The sequence below is a fragment of the Pseudorca crassidens genome, chromosome 15, assembly GCF_039906515.1.
Source record: "Pseudorca crassidens isolate mPseCra1 chromosome 15, mPseCra1.hap1, whole genome shotgun sequence".
Lineage (NCBI taxonomy): Eukaryota > Metazoa > Chordata > Mammalia > Artiodactyla > Delphinidae > Pseudorca > Pseudorca crassidens.
This window is the reverse complement of record NC_090310.1, coordinates 14,265,895-14,279,583: the sequence shown is the minus strand read 5'-3', so window position 1 is coordinate 14,279,583 and position 13,689 is coordinate 14,265,895. Positions and strand designations below refer to the sequence as shown.

The 13,689-nt window shown below is 41.1% G+C and overlaps 2 long non-coding RNA genes across 4 annotated transcripts in view; one reads left to right on the top strand and one right to left on the bottom strand.

The window, feature by feature from the left end:
- The window catches only part of LOC137206843 (uncharacterized), a 58,967-nt gene that overhangs the window by 38,886 nt on the left and 6,392 nt on the right, over positions 1-13,689 (top strand). The window contains exon 3 of the long non-coding RNA XR_010934851.1: positions 7,686-7,921. This is a non-coding gene — a long non-coding RNA (uncharacterized lncRNA). The remainder of the gene's footprint in view (positions 1-7,685; positions 7,922-13,689) is intronic.
- LOC137206841 (uncharacterized) lies at positions 1,860-13,601 on the bottom strand. Of its 3 annotated transcripts, XR_010934850.1 has the most exons (4): positions 11,312-13,601; positions 10,469-10,566; positions 2,340-8,743; positions 1,860-2,223 (listed from the first exon to the last, which is right to left on the bottom strand). It is a non-coding gene; the product is annotated as an uncharacterized lncRNA (long non-coding RNA). The 3 variants fall into 3 exon arrangements; XR_010934848.1 differs by having other exon boundaries at positions 1,860-8,743; XR_010934849.1 differs by having other exon boundaries at positions 1,860-8,654.

Sequence of the window (13,689 nt, the reverse complement as noted above, 5' to 3'; positions counted from 1 at the left end):
CTAGAGTATATTTAAAAAATTATACACCTTTAAAAATATCACTTATATGTGGAATCTAAAATAATAATACAAATGAACTTATTGACAAAACAGAACAGATTCACAGACATGGAAAACTTATGGTTACTGAAGGGAAAAGGGGCTGGGGGAGGGATAAATTAGGAGTTTGGGATTAACAGATACACACAATTATATATAATATAAACAACAAGGACATACTGTATAGCACAGGGAACTACAGTCAATATCTTGTAATAACCTATAATGGAAAAGCGTTGGAAAAAGTATACATACACACACATATTATACATATGTATATATACTGAATTACTTTACTGTACACCTGAAACATTGTAAATCAACTATACTTCAATAAAAACCCAAACCAAACCAAAAAACAAAAGGAAAAAAACCCGAAAAACTTATACACATTTTAAACTAATTTGACCAGCCTAACCAAAAACAATTTAGAACTCCAATTGCCATTATGGGGAACTTACGATCTCCCCAGACTTGCTTCTCTTAGAACCAAATTAGAAGACCGAGGCTCTAAAGTACAACAAACTGAACGGGGCGCCTGTTTCAAACGCCAGTTTCAACTGGTACCTTGAGGCTTCTAAGCATATTCGGGACACTAAAACTGCCTCTTTACAAAATACCATTTCTAAATAATTAATCAATGTGAACAAACAACTGAAGACAAAAAAACCTTTGAAGTTTCCTTTTCCCCTTCCCCGTCCTCTTTGTCTCCAACCCCACCTCCTCCATACCCTCCTCTTCCTCATTCGAATTCTCACTGAACTTTGCTTTTTCTCCAAACCTCTCCCTACTTCTTCCTCATCTGAACCCATCAGAACCTGTCGCATTAAAATCAGACCCTCTGAAGATTCTAATGCTAAGCCCCTAATTTTCAATGCCCCCGCCCCCTGGACTAAGGCTGAACTACAAGCCACAAAGATTTTCCTAGAGTAGAGCTAAGGATCCCCCATATATTTCCCGAGGAATTTAATGTAGCTGTTCAGACTTACCGACCAGGTTTCTCAGACTTATACCGTGGAGCTCACATGTTTGCTGGTGAAAGCCAGGCCCAAGACTGGATGAAAACAGCGCTTTGGGAAAGTCCTGAGAAATCTCTAGTACTGCAAATGAAAGCTCAACCCCCTGCCTTGATATAGGATCAGGCTCGGGCAAACTTAAATGACTTCACCTGGCTTTCCCCAAGCCTACTGATTGAAATAAGATTCAGCCTTGCACCCAGACACACAGTGAGCCTGTGCATGATTATTATAGCCAGTTCCCAGTTATTTTTAAGGAAAATTCTGGCCTTTCTATGGATGTTGATTGCACTTGGGTAGCCTTCAACTCAGTTTATTAATGGGCTGAACCGGGATCTTTCCCTTCTAGTTAAAAGGACCAGGATGGAATGGGAAACCATGTTCCCTCCTAATTCCCAGTGACGGGACTCTGGGCTTTCCCCAATCCTTCCTCTTAACCAGCTTGGAGTGGGATGAATCTCTGTCTTTAACGATACCAGAGTTACCCTCTCAGGGCTCAATCCCACTATTATTCACATCCCTTGCCTGGGAGTACTGAAACGGTTCAAATAGTGGTGGTCTCTAATAAACTTAACATGTTCCTACCTCTAAACCTGTTCCCTTTTGTTTAGTTCCTCTAAGAGATACACTTTTCCCCTTTGTTCCTCCACCCCTACCCATTTATTAGGTGGAGATTTCTTAAAGAAATATTGTCTGGAATTTCTTCCTCCCCAAAAGGGGAGCTAATTCTAGAATTTGACAGTAGTGTTACCAAGCAAGGGCTTGCTGCCAGACACGCATAGAAGTCAATTCTATGGTACCGGCTTTTGAAAAAAAAAGAGCTTTATTGTGAGGTTGACCGGCAAGCAGATAGAAGGCAGGGCTCAACTCTGTCTCCTTGATCCCGGGTTAGGGGGTTAGGGGAATTTCAAACTTGGCAGAAGTTGATTGGATAGCCTCAAATCAGTACATATAAGATAATCAAGGTACTTAGGCTGCTGGAAGCCAGATTTTCCTTATTTTAGGACCTCTCCCTTCTTAAAGCCCTCTGGTGGCAACACTTCTATTCTTTGAGTTCCACAGACTGAAGATATTTGGTTCTGGGCTCATCCTGGAGACATGGGTTCCCATCTTGCACATGCACAGTGCTGTCTCTATAAAACAACTTCAGGTCTGATTAATCACCAACCTGTTTTAAGAAAGCAAAACCAGTTTAAGCCAGTTGACGTTTTATGTGCTATTTCAGAAGCAACCAAAGTAGCCTACAAGGTGAATCCAATGACCCTTTGGATGATATAACGTTACCTGGATCCTCTAGTTTATTTCAATAGGTAAACAACTTGCTTCTCTGCTTCCTTTCTCAGGCCTCTTTGCAGGACAGCATCTACCTGTTAAAATTTTTAGCCTTTAAGGGACACAAAGTCTCCAAGGGAAAACTGCAGTTTGTTCAAACTCAGATTTCATAGTTGGGGCACCTGATCTCAAAACAAGGGTTACATTTAGATCCAAATAGGTTTCATGGCATCCTGAACGTCCCCAAACTCAAAGCTAAGCTTGGGCTAGTTGGCTACTCTTGAAATTGGAAAAGCTTGATAAATTCCCCTGCCCTTGCTTGGCCTGTGAAATCTTTTGCTAACAGCTCTTTCTCGCTGTAATAATCTTAACACTGCCACTCCCCTCCTCTATGGACAATATTCCTCATGACTGACTCTGACAGATTACCTCCTGACGCCCGTGATGACTTATAGGGAACTCCTTTTGGATAACACTGACTTTTTGTGGGTTTACCAATGGTTCTTATTTAAAAGGTGAACACGGTAAGTATTATGCTGGGTATGCTCTTGTAACTCTTTTGAAGCCATCAAGGCAGCACCTTTGTCCTTGGCTACGTCAGCCCAATAGGCTGAACTGTACGCTCTTGCTTGGGCCTGCGTTTTGGCCGAGGGTAAAGCTGTAAATATCTCTACAGACAGTAGATATGCTTTGGAGTAGCTTATGACTTTGGAATGCTATGGAAAGAGTGAGGCTTCCTCACTTCCAGTGGGCACCAAATTTAAAATGGCCCTTATGTTCAGGAATTATTAGATGCCATACTCTTGCCAGGGAATGTAAATTGGTGCAGCCACTATGGAGAACAGCTGGGGCACGTCCCTCACAGCCCCCCACGTTAATGACCATCATGAGGGCAGGTGTTTCCCTTTAATAAACCAGCAGGTGGAGCCGTTCTGGCCTAAGGATTAGCAATCACTAGCTGGGGCTGGGAGCAAGTAGGGTGTAGGGGAAGCAGGGGCTGGTCAAGCAGAGGATGTACAAAGAGCAAGAAAACAGCCTGACCAAACACACGGCAGAGGTTTAGTTGTTGGTTCCTTTGATAGTAGCGTTCTTTTCAGAAATATCAGGGAGGTGGTTTCCTTCAACCTCCAGGGAATCAAGCTTGGAATGCCCAGGGACCTTGATAACTGGCCAAAGTGGCTGGCATAATCTTGCTGGTAAAATGAGCGGCTCTTTTGCTCTTTTAAGATCAACACTATTAAACCACGTCACAAAAAAGCTGAAGTTAAAATTTTTATCTTTACAATTGAGGGTGAATGAACTGGTTGGTTAGCCCATGTCTGCTACTTCACTTACTGAATGAGTGTCCTAAAAATAAAATATTAATATCCTGATACTTATACTAAATCCTGGACCCTGAAATGGAATCCTGCCCCCAGACCCTTATTTAACTTCACATTCTCCATCTGTAAAGGATGTATAAAAACAGGAGAACTTTGTAGACAGTCAGGGAAATGAAATGATATCTGAAAAACACTCAAGACACACAATTACTATTTGCTTTGTACTAATGGAAAGTACTGAATTGCCAACACATGCAGGGAAAATTTAGCTGTATTTGTTATTTTGTTTGGGCACAACTTGGTAAAGAAATTGCTCAGAATAGTTTCTCTGAAGAGCTTTGGGTACACTTACTATCATTTGCAAACCTTGGAAAAGGACTTAATTTTTATTGAAGGGAGCTGGAATCAGAAAATGGAACTTCTGCAATGAATCTGTAAAATAATAAAGAAGTCAGAGAAAAGTCTGTCATTTGATATTGTTTGGTCCTTTAAAAAGGGAAATATTTCCTATAAAGACATTTAATGCCAAGGCGGAGGGGGTGCGAGAGGGGTGGATTGGGAGTTTGGGATTAGCAGATGCAAACTTGTATATACAGAATGGATAAACAACAATGTCCTACTGGAATTCCCTGGCGATCCAGTGCTTAGGACTCCACACTCTCACTGCTGAGGGCCCAGGTTCAATCCCTGGTTGGGGAACTAAGATACCACAAGCTGCACGGCATGGCCAAGAAAAAAAAAAGTCCTATATAGCACAGGGAATTATCTATATTCAATATCCTGTTTTAAACCATAATGGAAAAGAATATGAAAAAGAATGTATCTATAACTGAATCACTTTGCTGTACAGCAGTAATTAACACAACATTGTAAATCAACTATACGTCCATAAAAAATTAAAAAAAAAAGAATGTAAGTGACCCATGAGCTCTTTGGGGGTGTTATGGTATGAAGTAAAGAGAAATGGCAAATTACCTGTCACCCCTGCCTGCCTCTCTGCCTCACACCATGGCTTTTGAGAGAGGTGCAGGAAGTAAACATGGGGTGTTAGATGTCATGAGGCAGACGGCTGGGTAATAGGTGAGTAGCTGCATACTCTGCATTTCACAGATTTTACAAGTGTGTATTGGAAATCACGATCAATTTATGAGGAGGAGGAAAGTGGACTCTATTGAGATGCAGCAAATGAAAACAGGCTAAGGAAATAAAGGCTCAGAATAAAGTGAATTTTAATTCTCTTAAAAAAAAATCTGTGTTTTGCACTCCACTTTGTTTCTGCACCATTTGCTGGCTATTCCTGAAGGAGAAGGACTAATTTTAAAAACTGAAATGTGTTCTGAAATGTTAAATATCTCCCTGCTCAGAAATCTAATTTAACACAGTAACTTATCTCAAAGAGGCTTCCCTTTTTCGAACGTTCCTACACTGTTGGTGGAAATGTAAGTTGGTGCAGACACTGTGGAAAACAGTTTGGAAGTTCCTCAGAAAACTAAAAACAGAATTACCATATGATCCAGCAATCCCACGCCTGGGCATATATATCCAGACAAAACTTTAATTCAAAAAGATACATGCACCCCTGTGTTCATAGCAGCACTATTCACAATAGCCAAAACATGGAAACAACCTAAATGTCCATCGACAGATGAATGGATAAAGAAGATGTGGTACATATATACAATGGAATACTACTCAGCCATAAAAAATGAAATAATGCCATTTGCAGCAACATGGATGGACCTAGAGATGATTGTACTAAGTGAAGTAAGTCAGAAAGAGAAAGAAAATACCACATGATATCACTTATATGTGGAATCTAAAATATGACACAAATGAACCTATATATGAAACAGAACAGACTCACAGACATAGAGAACAGACTTGTGGTTGCCAAGGGGAGGTGGGGTGGGGAGGGATGGGCTGGGAGTTTGGGGTTAGTAGCTGCAAACTATTATATATAGAATGGATAAACAACAAGTTCCTACTGTATAACACAGGGAACTATATTCAATGTCCTGAGATAAACCATAATGGAAAAGGATATAAAAAAGAATTTATATATATGTATAATTGAGTCACTTTGCTGTACAGCAAGAACTAACACAACATTGTAAATCAACTATACTTCAATTAAAAAAAAAAAGATAGGGCTTCCCTGGTGGCGCAGTGGTTGAGAGTCCACCTGCCGATGCAGGTGACACGGTTCGTGCCCCGGTCCAGGAGGATCCCACATGCTGCGGAGCGGCTGGGCCCGTGGGCAATGGCCGCTGAGCCTGCGCGTCCGGAGCCTGTGCTCCGCAACGGGAAAGGCCCGCTTATCACACACACACACACACAAAAGATACTTCCCTTCTTCTAATTGCCTGGTAATAATTTTTGGCCAAAAGTAACATAGTGTGACCATGCAGAAACAGAATGATACAGGACCTCTGTTTTAAAAAGGAAAATTATGAGATCAGAAATACGGGTCTCCCTTTAAGAAGTGAATCATCTTTAAAATAAAAGGAAACTCTGAATAAGATCACTTTGACCCAAAAGTGCTTGTTAATTCAGATACTGTGCTGTAAAATGGCTTAGTTTTCTGTTGATAAGAAAATAAAATTTACAAGCTCCACAGGACACACCTCAAAGCTCTTCAAGTCTTTCTAGCTTTTATCCTCTAGTTAGCATCACCTATGTGGATAGGGTCCTGTGTGGATGTCTAGGCTTCTGGGCATTTCTCTGTGGAATAGAGAGTTCTTGTCACCTATTGCTCTCAAGAGCAATTTTGGAGACACCGAGTCAGATTTTGACATCCTGTTAGGTAATTATGTCACTTAAACCTCACCCTGTGAGATAGACTGGGTATTTTCTCCATTTTAAAGGTGAAGATATTTAATTTAATTTTTTATTGAAGTATAGTTGATTTACAATGTTGTGTTAATTTCTAGTGTAGAGCAAAGTGATTCAGATATATATATATATATATATACACACTTTTTTTTTTTTTTTTGGCCGAGTCACACAGCTTGTGGGATCTTAGTTCCCCGACTAGGGATTGAACCCGGGCAGTGAAAGCGCAGACCTCCAGGGAATTCCCTACATACATATATTCGTTTCCATTATGGTTTGTTACAGGATATTGACTATACTTCCCTGTGCTATACAGTAGGACCTTGTTTAGCTATTTCTTATACAGCAGTATCTTCTAATGCTAAATTCCTAATATATCCCCCCACTTCCCCTTTGGTAACCATAAGTTTGTTTTCTTTCTTTTTTAAAAATATATTTATTTAGGCTGCGCCAGGTCTTAGTTGTGGCACATGGGATCTTTGTTGTGGCATGTGAGATCTTTTAGTTGCGGCATGTGAACTCTTAGTTGCAGCATGCATGCGGGATCTAGTTCCCCGACCAGGGATCAAATCCAGGCCCCCTGCCTTGGGAGTGCAGAGTCTTACCCATTGGACCACCAGGGACGTCCCATAAGTTTGTTTTCTATATCTGTCTGTTTCTGTTTTATAAATAAGTTCATTTGTATAATTTGTTTAAATTCCACATACGATATTTGTCTTTCTCTGACTTACTTCACTTAGTATGATCATCTCTAGGTCCACCCATATTGCTGCAAATGGCATGATTTCATTCTTTTTTATGGCTGAGTAATATTCCATTGTATATATGTACCACATAATTTTTATCCATTCATCTGTTGATGGACATTTAGGTTGCTTCATGTCTTGGCTATTGTATATAGTGCTGCTATGAACACTGGGGTGCATGTATCTTTTCCAATTATAGTCTTCTCCAGATATAAGCAGGATCATATAGTAACTCTATTTTTAGTTTTTTCAGGAACCTCCATACTGTTCTCCATGGTGGCTGCACCAATTTACATTCCCACAAACGTAGGAGGGTTCCCTTTTCAAGGTGAGAATATTTTAAAGGTGAGGGTATTTTCTCCATTTTAAAGGTGAGAAAGCCCGTGTTAGACCCTGGGCCCTGGTGCTATGTCCTGCCCATGAGGAAAGCAATGTCTTCTTTTTTTTTTTTTTTGCAGTATGCGGGCCTCTCACTGTTGTGGCCTCTCCCGTTGAGGAGCACAGGCTCCGGACGCACAGGCTCAACGGCCATGGCTCACGGGCCTAGCCGCTCCACAGCATGTGGGATCTTCCAGGACCGGGGCACGAACCCGTGTCCCCTGCATTGGCAGGCGGACTCTCAACCACTGCGCCACCAGGGAAGCCCCAGCAATGTCTTCTTGCTCAGCCACCAGCTTGTTCTGCGGCCGTGAAGGTATATCAGCAAACTTCTCTGAAATAATGTTAAAAACAATATATTGTGCATGTGCTCCGGGATGGGTTTAGGCTTTGCATCCATTATCAGCTCCATTTTACTGATGAGGAAATAAAGGCTCAGAGAGGTGAAGTGATTTGTCAGAGGTCACACAGCTGTTAACTGGAAGAGCTGGGATTACAGTCAGGGTTTTCTGACTCTATACTCCACATCCTTCCTTCTATTGTTTATAAATTTATAGAGCTCCCCAAAAAATGTTCAGAGGGGAAGAAAGAAGAATGAATATAGGCAAAGTTCCACTGTTTTCAGAACAAGAATTCTTTTTTTTTTTTGCTGTCGTTCTTTATCTTTTTCAGTCCTTGTACAAAAACTCAACAGGTTTCAACCCCAAATGATGGTGAAGACTTTTCATTTGAAAAGGGATCTATGAAGGTGGATTTGGGAAATACAGACCTGAAGAGCCTCTCTTTGGAGACTGAAAGACAGAGGCAGAGCTTTGCAAGTCATTGGTCATCAGTGGACCTGTTAGGAGTTGTCCTCTGATGTCTTGGGACTCAAGGCAGGAAGGGTCATGAACACTAACCACGTGGTTTGATTGTTGAGTAGGTCTGGTGTAAAAGGGCCTGGATTTGAGTCCTGGAGCACAGCTGGAGTGAGGGTCCAGGTGTGTAGCCGAGGACTCCAGGTCTCCCTCTGTGTCAATCAGATGGCGGGAGGGAAGGATCCTTAGCTTCTGAAGCAAAAGAACAATGGAAAAACCATAATCCTTCCCAAACGACTTTGTGATCTGGGATGATGACACACAGAACAATGTTTTTCATACTGCAGGTCATGGCGGGCATGAAGAATGATAAAAAAAGAAAAAAGAAAAGTAGTAGAATAGAAAATAATGGAGCATATTAGACACTGCATGTAGTAAGGGTACTTTTTCTTGGAAAAACTTGTATCTCAATGATATACATACACCTAAGCTGAGCCATGATGGAAAATGGAAAATGATATAAAATGGGTTGCTCCAAAAACGAGTAGGCTGCCCTGCTCGTTTGCCCTTCTGTGGTTTACAGTAGGCTAGACTATTTGGAGAAAAGCAAAACGTTCAAAGACTGATTAAAAGGGTTTAAATCTGAGATCCATGCCATGAGACTGAAGGACAAAAAAAATGGGGAAGTTGTTTCATTGGCACTGAATCCCTGGGCTGGACTCAGCCTTGGAGGAGAAGTACGTGAAGAAATGTCAGGGCCAACACACATTGTTTGCCCTGGGGGGAGGTGAACTGCGGTGAGAAGTAGCTGCTCTGCTCCAGTCTCCTATCTTCTGTCTTCACTGGTAGCCTTCCGCCATTCCCTGGCTCTGCTTGATTTTTGTTTGAAATTCTCCCCTGGCTTCCCTGCCAGCTGACCTAAGTAACGTTACATCATCCACGCCTCCTAGCACCTGAAGTAGGTGCAGGACCTTATCGTGGAGCAACCCATCTGCACTCTTTCCTGGGCTTTTTGCTCTTGCAACTTGCTTTGTAGGGCCAGGGTCACCTGCTAAGGTCCTGGTCACACAAGGGACAGAGTTTAAGACCTCAGGTTCCCAGAACCATGGAAGTCTCCCACCGTGTCCAAAGGTCGGGGCAGAAGAGATCCTTGAAAATGAACACTGATGAGACTAAAGATTTAATGTCACTTTAAATGTAACCGAAAAGCTTATTTAAAAAAAAATTCTTCTGTGGCGAATCATTTTATTCCATGAAGCGCTATCCCTTGCCAATTTATTTCTATTTTAAATTGAATGTTTTGATTATTTAATTTCCTTAAAATTTGGGTCCACTAGTATTCAATACACAACAGCTTAAAATTAGTATTTTCTTATTCTTTGAAAACTTGCACCCCAAAATATGCCATTTGGGCATATTGATTATTTTGGATTATAGTTAAGAAACGGTCAGTGCAAGGACACTCTGACTTCTTTTGTTCCCCTGAAAGTAGGAAATAAATCTCTCATGTGAAAGGTGTCCTTTCTGTACCAGGAGGGTGGAAGGCCTCCTTATCACCAGAGACAGGGAATTCAGGGCCCCGAAGGCTGTATAAACAAACCTTGTTACTTCACTAATTTGCTACCCCAAGCCCAAACACCTTTGTCTCGTCAATTCTTCACAAATTTATTGTTTCCTTGTCTAAAAGGTATAAAGCTGCCTGCTTCGGTCACTTACTTTGAGTCTCATATTTTTGTATGAGTTCCCACGTATATGAAATGAAATCTGTTTTTCTCCTGTTAATCTGCCTTGTGTCAGTTTAATGATCCAACCAGCTAAAGAACCCAGAAGAAAAAGTCTTCCTCCCCTACACCTCCAAAAGAGGTAAAAGAATGGGATTAAACTGTAACACATTGTTCTGTAATGTGTTTCCCTTCCTCCAACCCTTCCCCCCGCCTCCACTTTTATTGTCTTGGACGTTATGTAATATTATAGGTCTCTATAGGACACACAGGTAGGTACGTCTCATTTGTAAAAACTACCTAATTCTTCACAATAAGGAAGTATTGCAATTTATTAATACTTACGTGTTACGGATGGTTATTTTCAGGTCTTCCAAAGCAGAAAACATCTCTGTATGTATATCCTTAGAATTTAGATACATTTATTTCTGGAGGATAGATACCTAAATGTAAGGTATACATATTTAAAATTTTAAAGATACCACCAGGTTATTTTCCTAAATGTCTGTAGCAATTTATACTTCCATCAGTAAATGTGTGAAAGTGGTGGTCCCTCCGCCCCCATCCTTGCCAGTATCAGAATTTTTTAACTTTTCCTCAATATGATGGATAGAAAATTATTTTTCATTATTTTGCATTTCTCTGAGAGAAGGTGACCATCTTATTTTGCATTTATTTCTAGTGCTTGGGGCTGAGCATAAGACTATTTTATTGGTTTGTCCTGACTTGCTGGCATTCCACCTGACTTAAATGTTCCATGTATTTTCTTTCAATCATATTTTCTCTGAACTTTCTTGAAGTATCTTTTGTCATTCGGAAATTTCACTTTTTTGGGTTGTTAAATCCTTCAGTATTTTCCTTTATAATTTCCAGGTTTCTATTTTCCTTAAGAAAGCCTCTTTTACTCTTAGGGTAAAATATTTTCCTATATTTTTGAACACTTTATTGTCTATATTTTCTCATGCCTTTATTTTTACACTTAGCTCTATAATTCATGTAAAATTAATTTTCTTTATGTTATGATGTAGGAGTTTGGCTCTATTAGACAGATAGCCAATTATACAGATGTCTTTGAGCGAATCACCCATTTTTTGCTCATCGTATTGAAACATCCATAATCTACAGTTTCTACTTCTTTTGTAACACATTAGCACAAACTTAGCAGTTTAAAATACACAAACTTGTTACCTTATGGTTCTGTATGTCGGAAGCCGGGTTCAGATCTAACTGGACTAAAATCACGGGGTCGGCTGTGTCCGTCCTGGGAGCTCTTAGGCGAGAATCCATTTCCTCACTATCTCAGGCTGTTGGTAGAATTTAGTTCCTTTCAGGCCCCCATTTCCTTGATGGCTGTCAGCTGAGGGTCCTTCCCAGCTTCTGGAAGCTGCCTGCGTTGTTTGGGTCGTGGTTCCGTTCCTCCATCTTCGACGCCAGCAATAGTGGGTGAGTATCCCGCTTCAAATCTCTCCTGCCCCTTCTCCCATCCTTACTTCTCTCTGAGCCACTCATTCTGCTTTCCTTGTCCATTTTTATTTTATTATTATTTTAAAATCTAAGTTTCCTTTATTTTATTTATTTGTTTTTATTATTTTTGGCTGCATTGGGTCTTTGTTGCTGCGCGCGGGCTTTCTCTAGTTGCTGCGAGCAGGGGCTACTCTTTGTTGCGGTGCACAGGCTTCTCATTGCAGTGGCTTCTCTTGTTGCAGAGCACGGGCCCTAGGCACGGGGGCTTCAGTAGTTGTGGCTCGTGGGCTCTAGAGTGCAGGGTCAGTAGTTGTGGCACACGGGCTCAGTAGTTGTGGCTCGCGGGCTCTAGAGCACAGGCTCAGTAGTTGTGGCGCACGGGCTTAGTTGCTCTGCGGCATGTGGGATCTTCCCGGACTAGGGCTCGAACCCGTGTTCCCTGCGTTGGCAGGCGGATTCTTAACCACTGCATCACCAGGGAAGCCCCTTTTAACTGTTTTTTACTCAAAAGAAAAATCCCAAATGCAGTGATGACGAGCCCTTTAAAAAATAATATTCTATACTATTATGAAATCTTAATTATGGCAGCATGTTCAACACAATTATTGAACACCTGAACTATCACCATATCTCTGAGAAAATCAGGCGGTTATCATTCAAGTTTTACACAATTATCTCTTTATACAAATTTCACTAAGAAATGCTTTCTTTATTCCCTTTTGTCATGCCAATACATGTCCAAAATCTTTCTATAATCTGCAAAGTTTTAACTGTAAAACCACAAACTATTTTACCTTGATTACATGCAAGATTCCTAGTCTTGATCCTACCTCTGCACGACAGTAATAAATAAGCTTGTGGCCCTTTTTCCTTGAAAAGTATGCCAACTATGCTCGTCTGCCACAGGAAGAGTGCCACTCAAGAAACTTTTGGCATTCAAGTGTATCACCAGATGGAAAAATCTCCTAAGATATGAATAGCACTGAGTGTAGAAGACAGCTCTGTTCCTCTCTGCAGTAAAAATGACTCTGTTCTTTTCAATTCCACAACCCATTTATCTCCATTCTCTACCAACCAAAAATATGTAGGAATTTGGTGAAACTGGTGACTCTTCCTCTGGGGTGTTTGGAAGGGGGCCCTGGGCCATTCAAGTACACGTGCTCAGAGTGTTGTAAAACTGTTAGGTCAGGACTATACTTTTAGCTCAGAAGAACTGTTGCTGCTATAAAATTACATTTAGACTCGTTAATTTTGTAGGTACCATTAATATACATGTGGAGATGAAAATCAATGGCCTTCATCATCCCAGACATTAAATGCTGTTAGTGGCAAACTATTTATCCACGATCACCTCTAATATGCTGCAGCAGAAATGTATTTTCAAATAATCAATACCTTGAAATTTCAGTAATTTAAGAGCAAGTACACAAAAAATTCTAAATAAGGAAATGCACTACTACCAAAATCATAGGGACCTCATGATGTGGGCTTAAGGGTAGCATGCAGGTTAAAATCATGTGTGGCTACTGTTTACAATAATGAGTGCTGCTACCCAATTTCCCCTATCACAGCCCCACAGAATATGTGCGTATGACACCCTGGGGTAAATGTGAGTGGCTGCTTGCAGGCAGAGATAAAAGCCCTCAGGACTGAGGGGATCTGTGCAGACACAAACCACCAGCGGCACAGCAGCATGCATGGGTATGAACGGTGGGAGGCTCTGGCTTAGCTGACAAAAACTCAGTCAAGCTTTAAAGATGGATTTGAAAAAGTCATTACCTGTCCTCACTTCTGATGGCATGGACCCCCACCGAGAGAGGATGCTTATAACTCCACAGACACTTATTCCACAACTACCAGGTCCAAACCATGGAGGGATACACATAGCTGGCTAACCTCCTGCCCTTGAGCTGCTCACAATCTAGCGTGCCAGGAAGGTGTTTAAGCAGCTCTCTATAACACAAGGTAGGGCAAAAATCAAGGTCAACCAGGGAATTTCAAAGTGGTATGAGGTTACATACCACATACATGCTAATGGAGAGGTTTAATTCTGAAACGTCATTCTGGCCAAATGTACACAATAAAGCTTGCGTTGAAAAAGC